The sequence below is a fragment of the Coturnix japonica genome, chromosome 4, assembly GCF_054131305.1.
Source record: "Coturnix japonica strain WE chromosome 4, WE-NBRP24, whole genome shotgun sequence".
NCBI lineage: Eukaryota > Metazoa > Chordata > Aves > Galliformes > Phasianidae > Coturnix > Coturnix japonica.
In genome coordinates, this window is record NC_140666.1 from 55,553,075 (window position 1) to 55,567,415 (window position 14,341).

Consider the following 14,341-nt stretch of genomic DNA (forward strand, 5'->3'; position numbering starts at 1 on the left):
AAATGGCCCTAGCCCAGTTTATATTGGAAAAGATCCACTGATAGACTGTCATTGTAATCCCCAAAGTCAGCCCCTGGAGGACAGCTGCCAAGTCCCAGGGTAGGGGATCATTCAACCATTAAATGCTGCTTGACATAAAGATGAGGTGGTGTAAAATCCTCTCTGAAATGTTTATGTATTGGCAAGTCTCAGTTCTGAGGGAGGAAAAAACACCCTTGCACTTTATATTAAAAAATAATAATAATAAAATTCTGTTTTTCTCTTTATCTCAAAGGTCTCCTGTGATTGCAAACAAAAGTTACTTTAAGAGCAGCCACTACCATCTACTTTCCTTGCCTATGCATATCTAAACAAATATTTTTTTCACCTGCAAAACATGCATGTTTTTCCAAGTAATAAGGATAGTTTATGTAAGACTGCACATTATTTCACAGTATCACATAAAATAACAGAATCATAGGGTTGGAAGGAACCTCTGGATAAAATCCAATCCAATCCCCTTCTAAAGCAGGTTCCTACAGTGGGTCGCACAGGAAAGTGTCCAGATGGGTCTTGAATATCTCCAGAGATGGAGACTTCACAACCTCGCTGGGCAGTGTTTCAGTGCTCTGTCAACCTCACAGAAAAGTTTTTCTTATCTTCAGATAGAACTTTCTGTGTTTTAGTTTGTGCCCATCACTCCTTCATCTGTCACCTGACACTGCTGAAAATAGCCTGGGACTTGCTCTATCCATTTGACTCCCATCCTTCAGCATTTATAAGCACTGATAAGATCTCTCTCAGTCCTCTTTCCTCCAAGCTGAATAGTCCCAGGTCTCTAACCCTTTCTTCAGAAATACTCCAGGCTCCTCAACATCTTTGTGGCCCCACATTGGGCTCTCTAGTAGTTCCCTGTCTTTCTTGAACTGGGGAGCCTAGAACTAGACACAGTACTCTTGATGTGGCCTCATCATGGCAGAGCAGAGGGGGAGGAGAACCTCCCTTGACCTACTGGACATTCTCTTTTATCTCTCACGATACCATTGGCCCTCTTGGCCACAGGGCACACTGCTGGCTCATGGCCAACTTGTTGCCCACCAGGACAATCAGGTCTTTCTCTGCAGAGCTCCCTTCCAGAAGGTGAGCCCTTAACCTGCACTGATGCTGCAGTTATTCCTCCCCATACGTAAGACTCTACACTTGCCCTTCTGCCCAACTCTCCAGATTGTCCAGGTCACTTTGAGTGGTAGCACTGCCTTCTGGTGTGTTAGAAACTCTTCGTTATCTGCAGAACAAGTGAGGCACCCAGGCTTGCTTTCTGCATCTTTCCCCAAGCTTTCAGTGGCTATATCCCATGTTCATCAGTAATCTCATGTAATCTCATTTTGTCACCTGCCAAATAGGTCCTGCACCTGAACTGCCATGACAAAACACACTCCTCTTGTGAAAGTATTGCATTACGTTAGGTACAGTTTCAAGCTAAAGCAGCTGCACAGCTCTGCGATTTATTTGTTAATAACATGTATGTCATGTACAGCTTCAACATCTCAGCTACTAGTGACATTTCACCACCAGAAATAACTCTGGTTATTTAAATGGGAGATTTGCCAATGTAAAAATCATATGAAAAAGATAGGAAAATTTCTGGGGCTTGGGTTAGGAGCTCTGCATTGCCTACAGCTTGTACAATGTAAAATGGTAAGAATCCAAGAATACATATAGATAGGGTTCATGACACATAAACTACAAAGCTGGATTCTGAAGGATTGAAGAAAAAAAAAAAGAAAAAAAAAAAGAAGTAAAAATGATATATTTCATAGAAGTAGGTTTATCCTGAAAAAATCAGTTTTCAAGCTAAGAAAGACAGTGTATTTCGTACTGAATGTGTGCCTTAGATTTTGGTAAGGTCTCATTAGCAGCCCTGTGCAATTTGCCCATTTACAAAAATTTCACTTAAATAGTGTTTTAGAAATTAATTTCACTTTGAAATTACTTCAGAAGTCCAGACCCCAGGTAAAAGCTCATAAGACAGTCATGACCACAAAGTCTCTTAGTGCCACAGAGTATAGGAAAGCTTCAACATGTCTTATCACTTCTTTACTGAGGAAAGAAAAAAACATTCAAAATCTGTCATTAAACATCTAAGACAAATTGCTCTGCAGCCAAATGCATCTTTCTAGTTCCACATTACATATGCAAAAAAATACCAGTGTGCATCACTCAGCTCTTCAAATACATGGTTTGATTAATATCACATGCTATCAATTAATAACTGTGCAAGTCTGCCGCAGACTTAATGAGTGCAAGGCAAGAAGGTCACCCGCCTCCCAGGCATCATGTTCAGAAAGCTCTACATAATGCATGCTGCACTCTCATGCTCAGCCATGGCAAAACACCCTCCAGCAACAAATGCGAGTACCAGGACAAATATCCAGTTCAGAAGACCAAAAGCTGAAATATGCTGCAGAAAGAAAGGAATGGAAGTCAAGGAATTTGTTCACATCTTAGCCTATGGAATAGAAAGGAACCCCTAGGTGGAGATGCCTATAAGACTACAGGAAGTGACAACCACTACCCCGTTTCTCCTCTCCTCCTCCAACTCTAGCCAACATGGGGAATATTTGTTTCTGCAAGACCCCACAGCCAACAGTCAACACCCCAAGTATGCAAAACAGGCACAAACCAGTCACTTGAAAACACGTCCTGGGCTTTTCATTGTTCTTTACTCTGGACAGACCCTGACCAAAAACCTCCTATCACTTTCCATCTTGCAGACACATCTTTGATTTCCTCTATATCAACAGTAAACTTAGTATAGGAACCAAAGCTTCTTATCTCACTCAAATATAATAAAATACAGCAGTAGTAAAAGGACTGCAGCCTGCTTACCCACATTCATGCCTTTCAGTTCTCTGAATGGCTCTTTCTGCTGGTTCAGGTGCTTATACAGGTTTTGCTCCTTGAATTTATGCTGAAGCAATGAGAATGCTGTGTCTATTTAGTTGCAATAACTTTGAAATCTTGCACAAGCATGATGGAAAACTGACATACAGATTCAAAACATTGTGTTGCATCAATTTTAAGGAAGAAAGAGAAAAAAAAAAATCAAATGAGCTTTGTTCTACTTGTGTCTGTAAATCTCAAAAAAATTGCTCAAGATTTATAAATTCCAGTCTAATACTACCCCTAACACATTTAATGTACCTTGAATAAAAAAGACTAAAAATTAAAGCTTTCCTTCAGTTTATTTAGCAGAAATATATAGAATCATAGAATCATGAAGGCTAGAAAAGACATCCAAGATCATCTTGTCTAACCATCACTCCATCCCCAGTGTGCCAACTAACCATGTTCTTCCAGACACATCTCCATGTTCCTCGAACACCTGCAGGGATGGTGACTCCACCACCTCCCTGAGCAGCCCACTCCAGAGTGCAATCACACTTTCAGAGCATAAATTTTTCCTAATGCCCAACCTGAAACTCCCCTGGCACAACTTGAGTCCATTTGCTCTCTTCCTATCCCTGTCACTCAGTAGAAGAAACTGACCCCCACCTCACTACAACTTCCTTTCAGGTGGTTGGAGGGAATGATACAGAATGCTTATTTACTGTGCACTGTAAATAAACACAGTATTCTTACATATCAACTTCTGTGTGTTGGGTTTCCTGACGGGATTTTGTTCCATTCAACCTGTAGTAGTTTAGGATGCAAAAATACAAACACAGAGTCAACCATGGAGATTAGTAACAGCAGGAAGTCAAACTGTCATAAATTTCCCTGTGTCTGAATCAAATTCCACATTCTCCAGGCATAGTAACTTCCTTGCAACAGTACAATGCCCCTGCCTATTGCAGATGGTTACCCTATCCTCATCTATGACAACCTAATTGCTGCATCCTGCCATCTTGTATTTGGAAAGCAGAGGAAGTATTAATTACCTTAATCATATTGGGATTCTTATTTGCTGCTCAAATTGGTGCTCTCGAGATTATTTCCCATGAACAAATTGAGAACAAATTATGTCTGGTGGGAGTGTGAAGCAGTAAGTTTCTTGTCTGTAAAGCAGAATTTACCTTAAACAAATTTTACTTGATTTGCTTATTTAAATGCAAACATAAAGAGAATAAATATTCAGATGATCCTCCAGTGCTAATATATATAAAAAAATCAAATGAGAACCTCAATTCATAAAGCATACATAATTTAAGTGTTTAGGGCATGAACTGAATACAATTAATTCCATGTGAAACACACTGATTTTGATGATTTTAAAACCTGATCCTTACTTTGAAAACAGTAGAAGATACATTCTGTGAATTAACTGAGGGCATTTATGACAAGACTATGTGAAAGAAGCTCTACAAGAGGAATACTGCAATGAAAAGTCTCGACTTAGTGCAGTTTTAGAAACAATTCTTGGGGCAAGGAAATAATTATGATACAAAACTGGAGGTTTTTTATTAAACAAAATGAGTATCTGGGTGATATTAAATAGAGTCTGCATTTGAAAAATCTGTTCTTACTGAAAATATGTTGAATTAAGAAAGAGTTACTAGATGGCCAAGTTTCATTTCTTGGAGCAAAAGAATTAATCCACTTCAAAAACACTAGTCCCCCAGACAATCGCTATTGAACAGGCTAGACAAATTCCATGCTTTACATAAAAAGCTTAATATGAGAGTTTTATTCTGGAACAAGAAATTATTCTAGTGACCAAACATGCTGGGTTTATGAGCTACAAAGGTATGTAAAATAAAACATTGCACTAGAAGGCAAGATGCCAAATTCTATCCGATCATAACGCCTTCTATAAACCAGTGGACTCATTTGGCCAGAATATATCCCCCTGTTTTATTGCGCTTATTAACATTTGTTTTTCTTTTATTTCAAGGTGAGGAGGGTTTATAGACAGATTTTTTTTTTATTTTTTATTTTTTCTTAAGTTCTTCCATCTATCCAATTAAAATAAGGGGGAAAATGGTTCCACAGAAAACGAATTAGCTCATGTGGCAGCAGCAAGGTTCTCTGGGAGCCCCGAGCAACATGCAGACACTTGCAGCTATCCCATCCACACTCCATGCTTCATCTGAGATCTCTGGCTAGAAGGTGATCTAAGTAGAAAGGAAGTCCCAGATGTCTCACACATTCAACACTTCTTCAAATGCGACAGCTATTTGATTAAAGATCAAACAGAGGGGAAAGGCAACAGCTTTTCTTTCGATTTATATATTGTTGAATCATTCTTCTTCCCTTTGCTTGTAGCCATGATATTCACTCTATCTCCCACGAGATACCATCTAATCTAAAGATGGTATTGGCATACATTGCCCTGAAGACTTCTGCTTATGCTTACGCTATTATATGATCCTTCATACTAAAAAAATATAAGGGGGCTGTTCTTCTTTGTTGGAGACTGTGGTAATGCATAAATAATTTTAGCAGAACAAAAGTGAAGGATTCTGTTCCCCATCTCCTGGCAAATATTATCATAAATAATAATAATAAAAATAAAGAAAAAATAAACTGCCAATTTAACATGCACATGCAACTAACACAAGAACATAGCCAGCACTAGTTACTTTTCTCCTGCCTCCACCACTTATGCCTTTAGTGCATCCAGGAAGAAATTGTTCACTAATCCTGAAAAACACATGTATGTGCAGATTCCTTTTTTATTGACATGAGTAATCTTATTGGCTATTCACATCAGTGAAGTTATGGATATACTAAGTGTTTGCAGGAACAGTGCATGTGCTTCCTCCAAACTGTGAAGGCAAAGGAACAGATGAAGTATCAGTCGACTAGCAAGTAAAAATGGATTTCCAGAGAGAAAAAGAAAAGAAGAAAAAAGAAAAATAGGCAAAAAAATCTAACAAGCAAGCAAACAAACAAAAACAAACAAACAAAAAACTGTCCCAGGAAAAGAAAAATTACTTCAAGAATAATAAAAACTTAATGGCTATGATGAACCAGTTTTCCAGCTTTAAGTAAAGCTGACTGTGAGTGAGAGAAGCACTCCTCACTGATGCAGAATGCCTCATTACATTGAGGTAGGAAAGATAAAGAAGTGACATATAACTCACTTCTGTGTGAATCATGCTACAGACTGGACAGAAAAGAGAATGCTGGGAAATGGTAAGCCTGGGGGAGAAAAAAAATAAATGCTTTTAAAATTACATGAATAACCAATAATACCAAAGCTCAGAAAGACGGGAAACCTAAACTACAGTCCTATATATTTACAATTTCCACAACAGGATGGAAAGCTCACGTTCCAGAAAACGTCTTGGGACAAGACCTTTACTTAAAGGATAAATGAGGCATCTGAATATTCCATTTTCTAGGAGGCACACAATCCCAGTACATGCTAGTAGAATAAAAAAATCCCATTAAGCTATTGTGCTGCCGAGTAAACCTGTTAAATAGAAATATAAAGTTGTTAAGAATTCTAGTATTAATGGTGGGAACACTGAGGATTAGGAAAAGAGGCAATGCTGGAAAAAAGACAAGTTGAAATGTCCAGGGCACAGCAGCAGCCAGTTGATCGCTGAGTTCTGGGGTAGCATCTTTGGGAAAAAATATATATACATGAATATAGCGAATATAAAGAGAACTTCTAGTTCCTAATTCTAGGTGGCTGGGAAAATTGCTTAGGGAATAAATGGATTTGCCAAGCCATATACTTGAGATCTCTCCACAGAATAAGATCAAGGTACAAGGCCAGGTATAGACATTACAGCCCAAATGTCCATTTTTAAAGAGCACCTTAAGGAAAGAGGGGATGTAAAAGCAGTCACAGGCTGTGATCACCCACTGCAATCACTTTAATGCAGACCATGGAGATAAAATATGGACAAAGCAAAAGATAACCTTTTGAGGCACTCTCAAGCAGTATTTCCTCTTTCCTGGGAGTTATTACTGATTAATAACCTAAAAATTGTTTAGAAATGTAGGTCTCAACACATTTTATTAAAATTTAATTTTCTCCATTAAATAAATGTGTGCAAAACATGATGAATAAGATTTATTTATAAGTAATGCTGTAATTTCCCAGGTAATTTCAATCCATGGGCTCCAATTCCAGTATATTAACACTGCATAACTTTCCTGGAGGTGAAGTCATACGGTGAAGTACAGTTTAGTAAGGCAATTTTATGTTTTACAACCAACTCACTTTTATAAAGCAACAATATCTCCTAGAATACACTGGGAGATCAGAGTGCTTGTACAACTCCGAGATTTAACCAACACTATCAGAAAAATTAGGCAGAAATCTGCTTACATTGCAATTTAAGGCAAAAACGAAGTCACTTCCTTGCACTGTCCCTAACAAACACTAAACCTAATGCTGCAAAGAAAAGGTGTCATAATTTGTTTCTTCTTTCTCTATCCTTTTTTTAAGGTGACCACTGGGAATTGCTCTGCCTGGAGTCTTGATTAAATGTTTCACTGCATCCAGAACACTTCATCAAGTAGCATAGCCAAAATCTAGTATGGCCTGCAAGTGACTCATACTTCAGCTATGAGAAGACCAGAATAAAGAACATTTTACATAAAAATGCCAAAAAGGTTGGTAATTTAATCTTGATTCTAAGTAGGTATGCAAGGTCTCTGAGAGCAGCATGTGCTTGCCTAGGCAGACAATAAGGCATTGTCTGGGAGCACGTTACCTGCTGTGGTTACAGCTAACCCTTCCTCAGAGCCTAGATGATACAACCACTAAAAAGAAGTGGTACATTCCTGTGACAGAGCTGCAAATACTACTTTTAGTGGACGTGCAGTATGATTTATCAGTTCGTGCTAACAGTACAGCAGTACCTGAGCAGAGCTTTCATAAAAACCAGTGACATGAGCAACTGCATTCATTAGCCCCTGAGTAAACATATGTGGCTGATAAATTGTATCCCTCCACATGTTCACGGAAACAGATGAATAAACACTAAAGCAGTAAACAGAAATTAACTTCAGAAACTATTATTTGTAGCACTTAATCCTAGCGTGCATACCATAAATCACCAAGGATGACACAAATGGTATTCTGATACTCCACTTAATGAAATAAACACTGGGTCCAGGCACTCATCCCAGCTGCTCAGCGACAGCACTGGTTTCCTGCTCAGAAATCACAAAGATGCACTCTGTGCTGTCCAAACTTTGCCCCTCCTCCAGCCAAGCTGCTTGTGTGCTTGGGTGCCCCGCCAGCTCAGCCCGGGCAAAGACGTGCTGTGATGTGTTAAGCAGCTCAGGGCACTGGGAGAGGAAGGCTTAGATCTTCAAATCTGAGCATCACCGCAACTTTACTTGAGAAAGGGCAAGTTAAAGCAAACAGTTAAGGCGATGTTGCAATTATTTACTGCTTGGGTATGCTATCTGCATGCAACCATGACTGATTTTATTCCTCAAGCAAAAGCTCCTGTTCCTGTCAATGCCATGCCACACTATGCCCCTGGCACTCAGCAGCCCAGGATAACCCTGTGCAAACTGCCACAATCAAGGACAGGATGCACATAGCTCCACTTCCAATCCCACGCTGTCTGCAAGGCTTGCTGGGTGCAGGAGGACAGACTGGCAATCCCATGTGAGTCTGCCAGCTGAAAAGCTGAAACAGAAAAATAGTTTTTCTAAAGGCAAAGCAAGCTGTGTTGCTGCTCCCGCTTCTTCTGAAATCAATATTGTCTAAGTAATTGTTTAAGTGCTACATAATTTACTGCTTGCCAAAAAGAGGCACAGTCTGACATGTAACAGAGGGAATTAAGACCAGGCTACGGAATGCAATACTCAAACCTTGGATAATTTGAGAAAGCAACAGCCTGATGATTTTAAAACACACATCAAAACGCACAATCATATACATGGAAACCTGAAATAATCCAACTTCACAACAACTTTGAGATAAACATCAAAGTGGTACAAGGAAGAAAAATGATAAGGAAAACCATGAGCAGCCGTGTCTTTTTCTCCCTTCACCACCAAAACCATAATGAAATACAGGTTATTTTGTCAGTACTGCTAAATGAGTAACATGTGTAGCTCATTTAATATTCCTACAGTTAAAAGAAAAAAAAAACAAGAAAAAAAAAAACTTTAAAAAAAAAAAAGATTGATTATTCAAAAAAAAAGTTATTCTGAGCCATGTTTCAACAGCACCAGTTAATATACTAGGACCTCCCCCAGATCTGCCCAGAAATGGCAGCCTGATGGGACCAACACATAGCTGGGCTGGCACAACGGATTTTAAGCGTGTGTGTGCATTTGTATGGCCAGATGTACAGACATACAACAAATACATTTGGTGAAGTGAGACTCCTTGAGTGCACAGGGCACAACCTGCAATCTGTGCACCATGGAGCAGCCCTTCCCTGCGGAGCACCATGAGAGCACCACATGTGACAGAAAGACAGGTTTGCTCCAAAAACACATCAAGATGTGCAGCTGCTTCAGGGCAATGTGAAGGGGGGAGGGCAGGCAGAGCAGACCTTTCCTTCCCTCCTGCACCCATCCTTTCACTGCCTACCTATGGATGCTGGGACACACGTACGTATGCAGTCCTATGTTATCTCCACAGATAAAAGTGATTTTCTCATGGAGACATTAATTCTTGAGCATCTAGTACTGCCTTTAGTTACAAAACCTATTCCAAATACCTGCCAAAACAATACAAACATTTGGCAAACACTTCCTAGTGAGGTTTTTCTTTTTCTTTTTTTTCTTGGTTAAATACTCAAAACACTATACATTTGGGAACCATTTAGTTTATAACTTTGCATTTAATTAAATGAGGTCTACTGCCATTTAATAATAAATGGATTGAGTTGGTAAGAACATTTAAGTGCATGCCAGAAAAAAATAAAAAAGAAAAAAAAAAAAGCAAAGAAAAAAATGCATAAAGATAGAAAAAGCAAGCATTAGCAATTCAATGATGTGAATATCACACCTCTAAATTAAATAAATCAGCTAATTAAACTTGAACAGGTGTGCTTTTAATAGCTATGAGACACATTCAATTGTCAGGACAATAGGTGAAATTCACTCCATCTCTAAAGGTTTCCCAAACTTCTCCCTATCCGGAGGCATGGTACAAACAGCACTGCTATGGTCACTTAAGGAACCACAGATTGGTGCTTTTTTAAAAACTTACTGTTCTTCGAGTGGAGAGGAATGAAAGCTATAGGCCCTAATTCTGATGCCATGCAGTTACTAGAGTTAACAGTGCCACTTTTTGGAGCAGATACACCATACAGGTCAGAATTGATTTTGGTAAAAAGTGTTATTTTCTAGTTTCCTACTCAGAAAAACAGGACTTTTTCTAGAAATGCCCACAAGTTTTTCACTCACAACATTATCAGGCTGCTAACAAGCTACTACTCAGCTAGAAACTCCAAATAACTAGGTTTATCTGAAAGCGATGCCTCCTATTTATTCACATGGAAACTACAATACACACAATAAAATACCACAACACTATCTAACAGAGCAAATTCTCAGCTACCAACCATCTCTATGGGGCTGCAGGTTTGGGGAAAGTAGCTCTAGAGCAGCAGGTCCTTGTTTGAATTCTCTTTTCAATACTGCATCTTAAAAACAAAGTTATGCTGCTTTCCGCAGCTGACCTCGTCAGAATTGAGTGAAACAGCCAAGAACTTCAATCTCCTGGACACCTCAGCCCTCCTTACTCACTTTTCTCCCAAATAACAGTATTTTTGTTTAAACTGCTGTATCTTCACACAGATCTTGTCCCAGTTATCTTTTTGGTCAATCATGACAACTATTTCAATTATCAGGAAAGTCCTTGCTAACAGTAAACTGCTGCAGTGCATACTGGTGCAACCTATATACTTGAACAAAAAGTAAAATTTCCATATGCCTCAGCTTCATTTTTCTGCCCAATAATGTTCAACTCCTCTACATTTGCTCTCCTTAAAAGTTTGCTGATGATGAGGTTTTGAGATAAGTTCATTTTTTAATAAAGACAACTGCTTCAGATCTGAAAAATATGAGGAATATTCGAAGTTACTTATAACTGCATTCTCTCATCTGCAGAAAAGTTCCAGGAAGCTGAATGACACAATTTTTTGCCTGGCAATGTGGAAAGGAGGCTAAAACTCCACTTAGAAGTTTTTCAGTTCAATTACAAATTCTGTTTTCCATTCTCCTCTTTTAAATTTTCTCATTCAGATACATAACTTTGGATTTGATATAGAAAAATGAAGCATTAAGAACCAATTTCAATACTTTTATATATGATCTCACACAGTGACAAAAAGATGTGTAAAAAAAACAAATATTCACAGAAATAGCAAGAATAGATGGAATAGTGTGCTTATATCTCATTCTTAGTCACCTTAATAAAGAATATGAAGTGTTTGTTTTGTCCAAATATAAATTCAGAGATTGACTTTTATTGTTTTCTGTAAACCTGCTACATCTTTCCTTATATGTAGAAACTAAATAAACCTATAAAGTTACATTCTATGGCCTCCAGAGCCAATAGTGTTAATTTTTAATAGTCCACATTCTATCCCAATATTAAGAGCTGTATTACAGCTCTCTCCTCCAGTACCAAAGAATTTGCACTTCTTATTGACTTCAACACATTCAAAGGCAACACCATGCAGGATGAGAAAAAGAAACCATATACATGTATTTTAAAACATAAATATATAAAGATACATAGATAAATAAAACAGAAGAACAGAGTGCACTTATTCAAGATTTTATTCTGGAATCTTTGACTGACATTTTTCTCTCTTCCACAGCTTTAGCATTGAACAGTTCTATGCTGCTGGGGTGGAGAGGACAAAGTTTAAACCACGAAGGTCCATGCTGCCCTGCAGCCCTCATCTGGAACACTCCGCAACTGACATGAAAACACTTCACAGTAACTTGCTGCCAAAGGACATTAGAAGAATGCAGTTTTGTGGCCTAGCCCTAAGCAAGCCCTGGTTACCAAGTCAGAAATATCACCAGCACTTGACAATTACACAACACACAGCTGCTAGTAAGGCTAGCTGGGTTACTCCAGACAAAGAATGACCAAATCAAAGCTTCCCTTCAATCAAAGCAAAACTAACTTTGAGGTTTGATAATCTTAGCAAACATAAAAGGAGGAAAAAAAGAAAAAGGGAAAATAAGAAGAAAGAAATATTCTGGTATTTCTGCATATCTTAATTTTAGTGTGGCAGGAAGTATACCACAAAAGAACTGTTCTCATGGTATTTCAGGCACAAGTCTAACCAAAGAATCTTTACTTGCTCAGGTTTCAGTTGGATAACCCAACTATAGCAACTCAGCTATTTCTTGCATTACAGCACTTGGGCTTTTCAATGATTATCTTGATCATGCCAAATCCTTGATCCTTTGAAAGTTCCCCATCACTGGTTATTTCTACAAGCCTCTGGATTCTTAAAAATGTATGGGAAGAATTTCAGCAGTGCACAGGATCAGCAATTCACTTCTTAGGGCACAATAAGTCCTTCAACATATTCAGAAATGAAAAAAAATTCAGAATGAACATTCAAATGTAACTATATAAAAAAAGTCAGAATCTATTTGTGGCATTTAAGCATCTTTATGAACACATGATTAAAAGATGTAATTATTTCTGTGAAAGACTGAATTATTGTCAATTTATTTGTCTTTATCCTTTGCTTTGCTGTTACTCATGAGAGTATATGTCATGTTCTTAGTGGGGTGTTTACGCTGTGGCATGCTGTAAGTTTTAAGAAATGCATGTATTTTTTCTAAGTGATCGTGTATATTAAATTGCAACAGAATCAGTCTTGCTGGTTTTTAACTGAAACAAGAAGTTCTACACTCTGGATGTACAAGCTTGCCCACTAGACACATGGAGCAGATTTAGAGAATGATCATTCATTGTATTTCCACAATTGGAGCATTTCAATAGTTTCACAAACAATCAAGAAGAAAAATAAAAATAAATAAATAAATAAAATAAAAAGAAATAAAAGAAAAAAAGTATTTTGAGAACAAAAATTGAATGGCTTACAGTTAAATGACTGCATTATATTAAAGGGGAGGAGAACAAAAGTGTGGCCAAAATTACACAGGTTGCTCTGAAAGTAATGTCTCCTATTTATTTCCAAAGAAACTGTAACAAAAGAAGATAATAACACTATTTGATAGAGCACATTCTCAGCTACCAACCATTATTCCTGAACACAGTCATCTCCATTAACTATGCCTTTTCACCAGTAATAAACAAGAGACTTCATGCCTTGTTCATAAAAATCTTCATGGCCATCTAGAAGGTGGATTGTCTTTTGTGTCACTGTGACCACTTCTGAAACACATCACCCACCACCTCATCATGCTCATATCCCTTGCTTGGTCTCAAGAAGCATTCAGCAGGCTTTTGTGAATGTCACTGGGTACCATGGGTGCCATTTTCTCTGCATGGAAAAATTCAGTTGCACACCTTTGCTTCAAACACGCTTCCATGTCAGATGCCATTCTGTCAGACTGTCCCTATGCTGCCATTTGTCATATGGCAACAATATATAATGGAATATGGTTGGGAAGGTTTGACCTCTGCAGCCATATCACTACCATCTACTCTGACATCAGGAGCCAACATAATAAAACAGGAGGCATTATTTTCAGAGCAGTCCTCATAATTTATGAAACATAAGACAAAATCGTATATTGACTCTTAGTGACTTATGACTCCTATAACTCTTAGTAGGAAAATTACAACAAACCTGGGCATCATGTGGAGATCTAGCAAATAACACTGCATTTCTCCCTCATTCTGTATTCTATCTCTGATCACCAAAAATTCCAAATCTCAGTCTAGTTTAATCTGCATGACATTATCTTTCTTCAGTATAGCATAGAAGAATATCGAACTAAAACTTATATAAGAATTATTGGATTTTCTAGTTAAAAGTGTAAAAATCATTAAAAATTCCCGAGAAAGCAATCAATCAGTGAAAAGAAAGAAAATGAGGCAGGTAAATAGTTCTGAATAATTACACAACTGCAGTAACTCAATGCCTCTGCTAGTTCAGTGGCAGTGGTGACAATATAATTACCAACGTAACTTCATATTGAACACTTGGTGATCGGGGAACTGGGAAAGTGTCATGCCTCAAAAACATTCTAGTGTGTTTTATAGGGTGTTTTTCCTTCACCGATTACAAGAAATTTCATGGGAAGTAGAGATGAGGATGCTTTGCAATATGCAGTAGATGAAAATATAAAACTAGATAAATACTGTTTAACAAACAACATTAGCATTCATAAACAAAGAATAACATCAATTTTTGAACAAGCTCCATCCAAGGTGCCCATGACCTAATTACAGAAGGGAAGCATAAACTCCCTTTAGACTTGTCATGAA

General features: G+C 38.0%; 1 protein-coding gene across 1 annotated transcript in view; it reads right to left on the reverse strand.

Annotated features, from left to right (window-relative positions):
* The window catches only part of FAT4 (FAT atypical cadherin 4), a 130,916-nt gene that overhangs the window by 63,142 nt on the left and 53,433 nt on the right, over positions 1-14,341 (reverse strand). The window lies entirely within an intron of this gene.